Source organism: Phocoena phocoena, chromosome X (assembly GCF_963924675.1).
Source record: "Phocoena phocoena chromosome X, mPhoPho1.1, whole genome shotgun sequence".
Classification (NCBI taxonomy): domain Eukaryota; kingdom Metazoa; phylum Chordata; class Mammalia; order Artiodactyla; family Phocoenidae; genus Phocoena; species Phocoena phocoena.
In genome coordinates, this window is record NC_089240.1 from 115243625 (window position 1) to 115256657 (window position 13033).

Consider the following 13033-nt stretch of genomic DNA (forward strand, 5'->3'; position numbering starts at 1 on the left):
TACTGATCTGAGTCTTCTCCCTTTTTTTCTTGATGAGTCTGGCTAATGGTTTATCAATTTTGTTTATCTTCTTAAAGAGACAGCTTTTAGTTTTATTGATCTTTGCTATTGTTTCCTTCATTTCTTTTTTCATTTATTTGATCTGATCTTTATTATTTCTTTCTTTCTGCTAACTTTGGGTTTTTTTTTTTGTTCTTCTTTCTCTAATTGCTTTAGATGTAAGAGTAGGTTGTCTATTTGAGATGTTTCATGTTTCCTGAGGTAGGATTGTATTGCTATAAACTTCCCTCTCAGAACTGCTTTTGCTGCATCCCATAGGATTTGGGTCATCGTGTTTTCATTGTCATTTGCTTCTAGGTAGTTTTTGATTCCCTCTTTGATTTCTTCAGTGATGTCTTGGTTATTTAGTAGTGTATTGTTTAGCCTCCATGTGTTTGTATTTTTTACAGTTTTTTTCCCGTAATTGATATCTAGTCTCATAGCGTTGGGGTCGGAAAAGATACTTGATACAATTTCATTTTTCCTAAATTTGCTGAGGCTTGATTTGTGACCCAAGATATGATTTATCCTGGAGAATGTTCCATGTGCATTTGAGAAGAAAGTGTAGTCTGTTGTTTTTGGATGGCATGTCCTGTAAATATCAATTAAGTCCATTTTGTTTAATGTATCATTTAAAGCTTGTGTTTCCTTACTTATTTTCATTTTGGATGATCTGTCCATTGGTGAAAGTGGGGTGTTAAAGTCCCCTACTATGTGTTACTGTCGATTTCCCTTTTTATGGCTGTTAGCATTTTCCTTATTTACTGTGGTGTTCCTATGTTTGGTGCATAAATATTTACAATTGTTATATCTTCTTCTTGGATCGATCCCTTGATCATTATGTAGTGCCCTTCTTTGTCTCTTCTAATAGTCTTTATTTTAAAGTCTATTTTGTCTGATATGAGAATTGCTACTCCAGCTTTCTTTTGATTTCCATTTGCATGGAATATCTTCTTCCATCCCCTCACTTTCAGTGTTTATGTGTCCCTAGGTCTGAAGTGGGTCTCTTGTAGACAGCATATATATGGGTTTTGTTTTTGTATCCATTCAGCCAGTCTGTGTCTTTTGGTGGGAGCGTTTAATCCATTTACATTTAAGGTAGTTATCGATATGTATGTTCCTATTACCATTTTCTTAATTGTTTTGGGTTTGTTATTGTAGGTCTTTTCCTTCTCTTGTGTTTCCTGCCTAGAGCAGCTCCTTTAGCATTTGTTGTAGAGCTGGATTGGTGGTGCTGAATTCTCTTAGCTTTTGCTTGTCTGTAAAGATTTTAGTTTCTCTGTCGAATCTGAATGAGATTCTTGCTGTGTAGAACAATATTGGTTGTAGGTTTTTCTGTTTCATCACTTTAAATATGTCCTGCCAGTCCCTTCTGGCTTGCAGTTTCTGCTGAAAGATCAGCTGTTAACGTTATGGGGATTCCCTTTTATGTTATCTGTTGCTTTTTCCTTGCTGCTTTTAATATTTTTTTTTGTATTTAATTTTTGATAGTTTGATTAATTTGTGTCTTGACATGTTTCTCCTTGGATTTATCCTTTATGGGACTGTCTGTGCTTCCTGCACTTGATTAACTCTTTCCTTTCCCATATTAGGGAGGTTTTCAACTATAATCTCCTCAAATATTCTGTTAGGTCCTTTCTTTCTGTCTTCCTCTTCTGGGACCCCTATAATTTGAATATTGGTGCGTTTAATATTGTCCTGGAGGTCTCTCAGGCTGTCCTCAATATTTTTCATTCTTTTTTTTAATTAGGCTCTGCAGTAGTTATTTCCACTAGTTTATCTTCCAGCTCGCTTATCCGTTCTTCTGCCTCAGTTATTCTGCTACTGATACCTTTTAGAGAATTTTTAATTTCACTTATTGTGTTGTTCATCATTGGTTGTTTGCTGTTTAGTTCTTCTAGCTCCCTGTTAAACGTTTCTTGTATTTTCTCCATTCTATTTCCAAGATTCTGGATCATCTTTACTATCATTATTCTGAAATCTTTTTCAGGTAGACTGCCCATTTCCTCTTCATTTGTTAGGTCTGGTGGGTTTTTGCCTTGCTCCTTCATCTGCTGTGTGTTTTTCTGTCTTCTCATTTTGCTTAACTTGCTGTGTTTGGGGTCTCCTTTTTTTCAGGCTGCAGGTTCGTAGTTCCCATTGTTTTTGGTGTCTGCCATCAGTGGGTAAGGTTGATTCAGTGGGTTGTGTAGGCTTCCTGGTGGAGGGGACTGGTGTCTGTGTTCTGGTGGATGAGGCTGGATCTTGTCTTTCTGGTGTGCAGAACTGAGTCCAGTGGTGTGTTTTGGGGTGTCTGTGAACTTAGTATGATTTTAGGCAGCCTCTCTGCTAACGGGTGGGGTTGTGTTCCTGTCTTGCTAGTTGTGTGGCATGGGGTGTCCAGCACTGGAGCTTGCTGGTTGTTGAGTGAAGCTGGGTCTTAGCATTGAGGCGGAGATCTCTGGGAGAGCTCTTGCTGATTGATATTACGTGGAGCCGGGAGGTCTCTGGTGGTCCAGTGTCCTGAAGTTGGCTCTCCCACCTCAGAGGCACAGGCCTGACACCCGGCCGGAGCACCAGGACTCTGTCAGCCACGTGGCAGTGAATGTGGCGGTCTCCATTCTGAAGTCAGATTATGAGGGTCTGTAGTAGCTGTTCAGCTAGAACAGGATGACTTGGGAGCATTTTGTCTATGAGACTGTCTCCAGCAGCCGGTGGCTAAAAGAGTAGGTCTCCACATGTGCTGCCAGAACCTTAAACGTTTATATAGAGGTCTTCACTGGGTTCAGTCCCGGATTCGGTACAGATGGTCTCAAGAACACCTTACTCTCTCAAGGCTGTGTGCTTGAAACAGCGCCTAAGCCTGAGGGTGTACAAGCTGCAGGAAGACGAGACCGCCTGGGGCGGCCTGCAAGCCGTGATTCTTGCCACAAACCCTGCATTTGTCGTCATGGAATCCAGCTTCCCCCACCGCTCTGCAATGAGTTCACTGAAGCGTTGTCTCTGTGCTGAGGAGATTCATGCTACTTGAGTTGCCCAAAGCCATAGAGCACATAAATATTGGGGCTGGGGTACAAACCCAGCAAATACAGCTCCAAGGTCTGTGTTACCCAACGAGAGTGGGGAGGCCACGCACCTAAACGCCTCACCCCCGCGAGGCGCCTCCTCAAACCCACACTGCCGCAGGAAGAGTCTCCCGTGCCGGCACTCCTGCACAGCCACATAAACTCCTCTCAGCGTTAGAGGCTCGTGTTTTCTGTCTAGCATGGGGTTCCGATCCTACCAGCCCCCGCGAATGAATGTGGAGCTACAGGCGCTCGGAGACTGGCACTGTGGCTGTGCTGTGGGAAGCAAAGCCTCTACCCTTTGCCTGACTTTCTTCCACATGACTTTCGCCTAAGTCAGTTAAGATAGATCTCTTCATCAGTTTTTTGGGGGAGGCCATGGTGTCTAGACTTCTGTTCTCAGAGAAAATCAGGTTTATCTCTGTTTCCTGTCCCTGTGCCCATCGCTTATCCATGATATGACGGTACCCTGACTCCCGTGGTGGTTTGGAACTATGTCAAAATCTTCTGTTTTCACATTCTCTTTTTTTATCCATGCATGATTTTAGTGCTTAAACGTTTCTGATAGATTGGCCAGGCATGAATTCATCTTGTGTAAACGGTTTTCCAAACGGTCATTGAGCTCATCCTTTGTTAAAAAATTATGTGTTGCCAGCCCATGACCCGGGATCTCTTTAGGACCATTATCAATGGAACTTGTACTGGCAACGTGGCAGCCTTGTCGTGGGGGCCGTTGGTGAGGATAGACTGCACCTTCTGGCCTAGTTTCATGGAGACACTCTGCCCCTGAGTCCTAGTGAAGGGTGCACATTTAGGCCATTCTGCAGGCCTTGGACATCCACAGCATTTGCTACTATGTGGTCTCATGACTTGGACACTTCCAGTGGGAGCTGGGGAGCAGACATCCCAGTGATACCCTGCTTGGTGTTTGTTCACTTCTTGGCCTCCCAAGCATGGCTGTTATCCCAACTGTCAGTTGTCCCCACTGATTTTCTTGCTGGCATTCTTCTTAGATTAGACCTCAAGAGGCTCTTAACTTTGGCTTTCAGGTATCTCGCGTGGTTCCTCTTCAGTTCCTCTGGTCCCCCAGAGTTTTAGTTTGCCTCTGCTCCACCGCTTTTGGGGAGCGTCTTTGTCCCCTTTGCTTGAGCCACCTTTCCATTTGAAGAAGGAGATTTTATCATGCTGCTCATCTCTCTCTTTCTTGGCTCCTTAGTTGCCCAAAGATAGTTCTTTCAATGTCTCTGATATTTTGGATTCTTGGTGCACATTGCCCTAGATTTTCAATAAGATGTTTTCTAAACTATCTACATGCCTCTTGTGGTTATTGCCGTACTTAGCTCTTTCACATTCTTTCCTAACGAATGCTCACATTTGGTCAGAATGAAGTAAGTCAGCCTGTGGTGGATTTCTTTGGCTTTCCCTCTTCCACTGGGATGCTGGCCCTGATTATTCCAGGATCAACATTTTAGAAGCCTTACTCAAAATGACCTGATCAGTATCTCTTACTAATGATAGGCCTCCATCTTCCATAGCGGCCTAGGGTGAAGGGAGAGGACGGATGAAACCGATAGGTGCTATGTGGCAGTATGGGGTGTCAGAGAACCTGGCTTCTAGCCTGTGTCAGTCACAGTTTTCTTGTATGATAGTAGGAAGGCCATTTCCCTTCTCTGGGCTGTTTCATCCTTTTAATGAGAGGACTGGCCCATAGGAAGAACAGGGGTGTATAAATGTGGTCCCAATGATTCAATTTCCATTACTATGTTTTCAACACGCACCCCTGTCCATGAGTAAAGAATTAGATTCAGATCGAGTGAGCCTTGGGCAAGATTGTTGGATCCTTCCGGTATCTGAACCCTGGAATCAGGATTTAGATCAGAATTGGTGGCTGGGACTGGGCTATGTGGCGCTGGAGAAAAGGGTCCCAAACTTCCATTCTCTGTTTCATCACACCTAGCCCTGTACTCTGGCTCTTTAATCTTTTCGCTTAAAGGAGTGGGGTGGGGATTTCTGTTGACCAAGCGTAGTGTTTCTTTGAGTATAGTGATGCTGAACTTTTTTGTTTCTGAATAAGGGACCCCTGAAACTAATGAAAGAAACTGATGAAAGCTAGGGACCCTGTCCACCAAAAAATGCATGTACACGGACACACACACACACACCAATTGGAACCCAGTTGTAGGGGGTTCATGACCTATGAAGGCAGTCCATGCAGTCTGGAGTCTAGGGATCCTTGGTTACTAGCTCCTGCCCTAGAAGGTGGCTCCTGGCCAGCACTGAGCTCAGCGTCCTCCCTTGCGGCTTGGTTATGCTCTGAGTTCATGGACTAGGACCAGTGTGGGTGATCAACAAACCACCAGAATTGATCCAGAGCCTTGACTGTGTCTGGAAGGAGTCATTTTCCCTTGGATAGTAATTCTATAGCTGAGAAGTTGTGCTAAGCCCTGCTAGCAGTAAAAAGGAGAAGGAATGAAGGCCAAGTGGGCAGATTCTCATGGCATCTCAGGTCAAGGAGCTTTCTGTGATGGGAGGCTTGCTGGTGGATGTAGAATCACCGGGAAGTGCTTCTGTGGCTGGCAAATGGGGAAGAGAATCCATTGCTTTCTATTATACCAGCCAGAATCTATGAAAAAGCAGACCAGTGGAGAGTAAGCTAAAAGCCCAATTGAGAGTGAAGTTATGTTCCAATGCAAGGCAGTGGTTTGAATGAGGGTGAAGAACTAATGGATGAAATGAGTAGACTCAGAGAGCCAGTGACCTAAAAAAGCAGCAGCCTAAGGAAAAGTAAATGGTATAGGAGGGGGAACATTCTTAGGGAAAACCTCTCTCACCCTGATATTTTATTTCTTGATGGAGACATGATTTCCTCTGGGGGAGCTTGCTCATCTGTGCCAATGGAGCTGTGGGGACATGTGAGGGGAAAGCTGGGATCCAGAGAGTGGAGATTAGGAGTTGGGCAAAGAGCACTTCAGTGCGTGCAGATTCATCCTTAATGTACCTGGGTTTGGTCCATTTTGAAGCAGAATGTCCTTTCTGAAGACTGAGCTGTGTTGAGTGCTGGCTCTACACACCCACCATGGTGAGCAGTAACTGTCTAAGAGGTGGAGCTTGTGAAACAGCTTTGGCTAGACTGGGGTACCATCAGAGAAATGCTCCTTTGGGGCTCACAGGCAGAGGAAAAAGGGGTCAGTTAGTTGGAATTCATCGTGTCAGTCTTGGGCATCTGTTTGACATCATGAATTTACCCCTGGCATTGACCCAGCCAAAGAGCTGGAGTGGCAGCTGAAGTGTAACTGTGGCAGGAGGAGAGTCCTACTTTGCCTGTGGTGTATTCAAGTGGGACAAGCCAGTGGGGCTTGGGGGCTGAATAGCTTTCTTTGCTCAAATGTAGCACTTTCCCTGCCTAAGGCAACATGCCGTTTCTGCGGGTGGTTGAAGGTACGCTCATGGGGTAATAGCCAAGGAAATGTTTATAATCAACCACTTCAGAGGCGACAGGAGTGACCTGCTGCTAACAGACCACTCACCATCACTTACTTGCCCCACCACAAGAAGGCAGAGAAGTTTTTTTTTCCTCCCTCCCTCCTTCTTTCTTTCTCTCTTTCCCTCCCTCCCTCCCTTCCTTCCTTCCTCCCTCCCTCCCTCCCTCTCTCTTTCTCTCTCTTTTTTTCTTTCTTTCTTTCTTTCTGTCTGTCTGTCTGTCTGTCTTTCTCTCTCTCTTTCTTTCTTCTTAGACCTCTCATATCATCTTTATGGTCAAGGACTTTTGGGAGAAAACTTTGAGAGTAGGTTACCAGGGAAAAGGTGCTGAGGAGGGGTGCCGGGCAAGCTGAATTAATGACCACTGTAGGTTGCTGGAGATTCCTTGGCTTTCTTTAGGTTCACTCTTACGTTTGTGGGCCCTTGAGAAGAGTTTGACTTGTTCTTTAACCTTTGCCATCCAATGCTAGGCTGGGGTCCATCCCATCACTTTTGTTCATTCTTGTTTGACAGGCCATGCTCTGGGTCTCAGACTCAACTGCTAGAGCTGCATCCAGGAGGGGCAGTTCCAGAAAGGTAACACATTCTGTTATGTTCTGTGGGCAACAGGAGTGGGGGCCAGACGGGACATGCTAGCGTCTGACTCAACTTTCACTTATGGCGCAGAGCCTATTCCACAGCCCTCTCCTCAGATATATACATATCAGTGTGTGTGTGTGCACTTTTCTTCCTTCCTTCCTCCCTTCCCTTCCCTTTCCTCCCTCTGTCCTTTCTCTCTTTCTTTCTTTCTCTCTCTTTCTTTCTTCCTTCCTTCCCTTCTTTTCCTTTCTTTCTTGGTTATTTGGACCAAAAATGGATGTCTGACCCAAGAGTGGTCCCTACCAAGGCTGGCACCAAGGGCTTGGCCTAAGAGTGGCCTTGGCAATCAGCCAGACCATGCAGACAGTGCCCTCTGGGATTTGGACTAGAGAATGTTGAGAGGCTTGGTCAGTTGGTCATTTGAGGGGCACAGGCAAGAGAGCAGAGACACCATGAGAGATAATGTGACACATGAGAAAGAGAAATGGCGAGAGTAGCAGGTCCCCAGAGAAGCCTTAGCTCCTGATGACTTTCAACTTCCAAATTCCTCCTCTCACTTTTTAATTATTTTTTACTGTGGAAGTTCTCAAACATATGCAAAATTAAAGATGATAGCTTAATAAACCCCATATACCAATCACCCAGCTTAAGCAATTATCATGGCCAATCTTGTTTCATTTAATTCCCACCCACTCCTTCTTCCTCCCATCCTCTGGAGCACTAAAAGCAAAACAGCTTTTATTGAGGCATAATTTACAAACTATAAAATTTACCCACTTTAAGTGTAAAACTCAATGGCTTTTAGTAAATGTACAGAGTTGTACAAATACCAATCGCAACATCCAGTTTTAGGACATTTTTTATCACCCCCATAGATATTCCTTGTGCTCATTTTCCTGAACTCTCTTTCTCACCCTGAGCCCCCTGCAATGACCAATCTGCTTTCTCTCTCTATAGATTTGCCTTTTCAGGACATTTTATATAAACGGAATCATACAATATGCAGCTTTTGCTTCTAACTTCGTACACTTGGCGTAATGTTTTTGAAGCTGTAGCATATATCAGTAGTTTGTACATTTGCTGAGTAGTATTCCATTGTATGGATATATCACATTTTGTTTATCCGTTCACTACCTGATGGGCATTTGGGTTGTTTCCACTTTTTGTCTATTATGAATAATGCTGTTGTAAATATTCACCCCTAGAACATTTTGAAGCAGACCTCTGATATTATCATTTCATCTGTAAATACTTGGGTATGTATCTCTAGATCAAGCACAGGAGCCTTAAAAAAAACCCAATCATAGACACAACGCCATTGCTACATGTAAAATAATTAATAATAATTCTTTAATACCATAAGCTATCCCATGAGATTAAAATTTCCAATTATCTCTTAGATGCTGTAGGATTTTTTTAGTTATATGTTTTGTTAGAGTCAGGATCTAAATAAGATCTACACATTGCAATTGCTTGATATGTATTTAAGCTTTTTTATCTACAGGCTTCCCTATATCCTCTCTCCTCTCTCTCCAATTTATTTGTTGAAGAAATGAGGTCATTTGTTCTGTGGAGTTTCCCAGAGTCTGGATCTTGCTGATTGCATCCCTATGATGTCTTTTAACATGTTCCTCTGTCCTTTGTATTTCCTGTAAATTGGTAGTTGGATCAATGTTTGATCAGGCTCTCGTTTGCCTTTTGGCAAGGCTTCTTCAGAGGTGGTGCCATGTGCTTCTGTCAGGAGATGCACGATGTCCAGTCATCTCGCTCTTTGTGATGTTAGCAGCCACTGGGGATCATTAACTAGAACGAAGCCTGAATGAGACTCTCTTTGTCCTTTTCTACCCAAAGCACCTAGCTAGCCTGAGGAGCTCATGTTCAAGCTGAGGCAGCATGGTGGGGTGGATCTGGAAACTCTGAAGCTTCTGTGTTCATTTTGGAAGGAACTGCTTGGGTGGCATACCTGGTCTAGCAAGAAGTCCCAACTCTTTAGGCCTTCCTCTGTGTCTTATTTTGGGCTGCTATAACAAAACAGAAATTAAACAGTAGAAACTTATTTCTCATGGTTCTGGAGGCTGGAAAGTCCAAGATCAAGGCAGCAATAGATTCAGTGTCTGGTGAGAGCCTGCTTCCTGGTTCATAGACTGCTGTCTTCTCACTGTGTCCTCACATGGGAGAAGGGATGAGAGAGCTCTCTGAGGTTTCTTTTATAAGGGCACTAACCCAATTCATGAGGGCTCCACCTTTGTGACCTGGGCACCTCCTAAAGGCCCCACCTCCAAATACCATCACATTAGGGGTTAGGATTTTGACATATGAATTTGGGGGGAGGGACACAAATATTCAGTGCATAACACTTCATCTCTCCAGTTATTGGGTTCTGTAATATACATACTGCCTCGTTGCTCTCCCAGTTTCCAGCACCTCCCCCCATTCCATCTTTTTCTTCATGTTTCCTTATCAATTCTTGCTTCCTCCTCTTCACTGCCCATTTTTCCATTCCTTATCAGTAACAGCCAGTTTGGGTACTGCATTATGAGTGAGAGGGAGAGATAGCCAGCCCAGCGCATCTGATTGCTACACAACACTCTAAGCACGTTCTGGCAAATGGTGGAGAAGATGGGAATTTTCCAGACAGTGGTGTTTCCTATTAATATTCATTTGTATTTGGCTTTCTATAGCATAGATGAGTACCTGTTATCAAAATACAGGTGTAAAAGAAATGTGAAACAGGGATCCAAACAAGAAGAGAGGACACAATGAACATTGCATTTTGCAAAGGAAATAATTCACATTTTCACAATTACTGTTGTCTTGTTATAAACTCTACCTGTCAGCAGGCCTCACTGTTTCAAATAAACAAACCCCACAACTAGAAGAAAAAGCAAACAGGGGCACCTTGTTTAGTTGGTGGAAAGTGATAGATGTTGTAAGCAGAGATGCAGCCATAATTCAATTTCACAAGTCCCCGAGAGCTGCTACATGCTCAGTGCTGACATGGCCTCTGCTCCCATGGTTCTCGCCAGCTCTCTGGGGAGATGGACACACGTGAGAGAATCAGAGAACAGGAGATGGAAACAAGCAAGTCACTACAGGATGGCTCCTACATTAAGTGCTGGGGGGAGCTCACAGGCAGAAGAAGCTAATGTGGGCTGAAGGAGCTGACACAGGCTTCTGGAAGGAGGTAGGACCCTGGCATCAGCAGCTCATACCAGTGTGCTTGGCGATACCTCTGGACCACTTGCTGGATGCTTTTCCATTCCTCTCTGCACAGAAAGCAGATCTTGCAAATGCTGGCAAGAGCCCATGCCTGAGAGTCTAAAAGACTCTGGGTGTCTGGGGCCACTGTGGCTCCTGGTGTGTGCAATCACTTCCTAACTCAAGTGGGGAAGGCTTTCTTCAGCGAGGCTGAGGTACAGCATTCAAAGGACACTGGAGGAAGGTTTGGGGGTTATTTCCAAAGTGAAAAAGGATTAGAGCCAGGGTTATCTTTACGAACTCATATACATACTTTTAGCTCCAGTATTTCTTGCTGGCTTGAAGGGGTGTGTAAGCAGTCATTTGGCCAGCTGTGTTCCCTATCAGGGAGGTGGTGTGGACGGTGAAAAGGACGTGGTTTTTGTATGAACTCGGACAGATTCTATACCCCTTCTGAGCTGCAGTTTCCGCATCTGTAAAGTGAGGCTAAGGATGCCGTGTGGGATTGTTTTGAGGATTAAATAAAATGATTGATGTGAAAGTACTCAGAGCAGCAATGGCAAATAGTAGGCGCTATTTGGATAATTGTGATGCAGTTCTGTGCATCCCTACAGGACGCCCCCTTGGTGTGTGGCACCTTGCATCTCGGAGTTGGGGTCTACCTCAGGACACAGCCAGCTCTAAGGGATTTGTGAGGTGCGGCAGGATAGGGTCTGACGGCAATTGCTCATCCTCAGCAGTTTAAAAATGACATTTGCTTGAGCTCCCGTAGGTGTTATGGATGCTTCCCCCTCCTTCATTTGCGTTTTGCTGGGTTGTCATCAGATGTTATCTGATCGGATGTTTCCGAGAAGGGCAGGCCCCTCCCTGTGGGCTGCAGAGGGAAGCCCGGGGCCGCGCGCTACCGGGGGCGGGGGAGGGCCGGTTGTTCGGGCGGGCGGGCAGGCAGGTGAAGACTCGCTCCTGTCCCTGCCCTCCCGGAGGCCCCCAACTCCCCGCCGGTGCCCGGCTCGCGGCGCAAGCAAGCTGTGCGCATGGCGCCCTCTGGTGCCCCGGAGCGGTCACTGCGCGGGTGCCCGCGCCCCCAGCCCGCCCCGACCCAGAGAGGATGATTGCGAAGATCCCTGGCACCGCCGCGCGCCTCCACCTCCCTTCCCGGGTGTCCTGAGTTCCCCCTGGACCACAGGGCGCAGACCCAGGGGCGCTCCGTGTCTTTTATTTCTTTAGCAAAACTGTGCCTAAAACGGGGCGCTCTCTGGGCGCTAGGCCTTTGCCCCGAGGGCGCCGTCTCCTCCCGATGGCGGCTCCTGCAGGAGAACACAGCCCGGGTTCCCACCGCGCCCCCTCGGGACCGCGGTGCCCGTCCTGTTCAGACGGTGCCACTGCCAGCCCCCATCCTGCAGCGCCCAGGTCGCTGCCATCTGCTGCCCTCGCCACCATTTGCGTTTGGGGAAGCACTCGGAGGAGAAAGGGGGGTTCTCCCTCTGGTCACCAACTGGGAACTAAACGTAATCTGCAGCCCCGGGAAGCCGGGGAGATGCCCGCGTGTCAGTGGAACGCGGCGCTGCCGTTTAGAAAACCCTGTATCTGATCAGACGTAGAAATGGATTTTCACCCCCGCGCAGCTTCAGTCGATGTCTCAACAAACTATTAAGTAAACGGGATTTAACAAAGGGAAAATACATTTGCGAGGGCCCGCTGTGTCGAAATGTGGGTTGCTATCAGCACCGGCGTTTAATCAGGACTGAATTATTAATACGTGGACGAAATTTATAGTGCATCATTAATACTTTTGAAAGACAGCATTCCAGGCGTCGTCTACCTCTTCCTTCTGCAGATGTGGATGGGATTCAAAAAGTGTGTCTGGATCGCCTGCGCATTTTGAACTGCAGTCTAATTATCATTCATTTCTGAATTTGGCCATAGGGCTTGTAACACCAGCCTTCATTTCCCCCTTGCTCGGTGTTCTTAATGCCACGGAGATTTCTCTCTGCTCCCTCGTAATGAATTGTATTATTGAATAGCAGAGGCCGGGAGGCTATGTATTCATCCCTTAAAGTGTTAAAATGTTTTTAACAGCAAAAGTAAGAAGAAGAATTATTATTGTCTCAATTATGGTATTATCTTCTCTTGAGTTTTTTTCTCCCCTCTCCTCTCCTTTTATATAAACTCGGCAGGACAGGTTTATCACAAGTAGAGTGTTCCAATTCAGTACCCATCACCAAATGTGTTTTTTGTGAAAGGCAGATCTGTAAGAGGTTGGAGAGAGAAGATGATAAGAGAAATAAAATTGCAAGAAACAATTGCATGTCACTTTTAAGAAAACCCAAGGCTTACAGGAGCACTCCCATTGTGTGGGTCTTCTTAAATGTGCATTTATCTTCTTTTTCTTTTTTCATCACCTGTCCTCTATATTTTTAATTTTATTGTTGAACTTGATTTCTTCTGCCGGTGTTCAAACGCTTGCTCCTCTGTGTAACTGTGCAACCTCCTCGCAAGGGGAAAATTTGGGAGGGAATACCAGGAGAAATATTGAAGAAGATTCCCACTGCTCAGGACTTAGCACAGGCCTATATACCTCTGGTTTAGTGGGATGTGAGCTGGACCCCTGAGAGAAGGAGACAGAGAGCCAAAGGGGCACTGGTTTGTTTGTTTCATGTACTTGGTCTTCTTGGAAGATGGGGTTGGTTGGT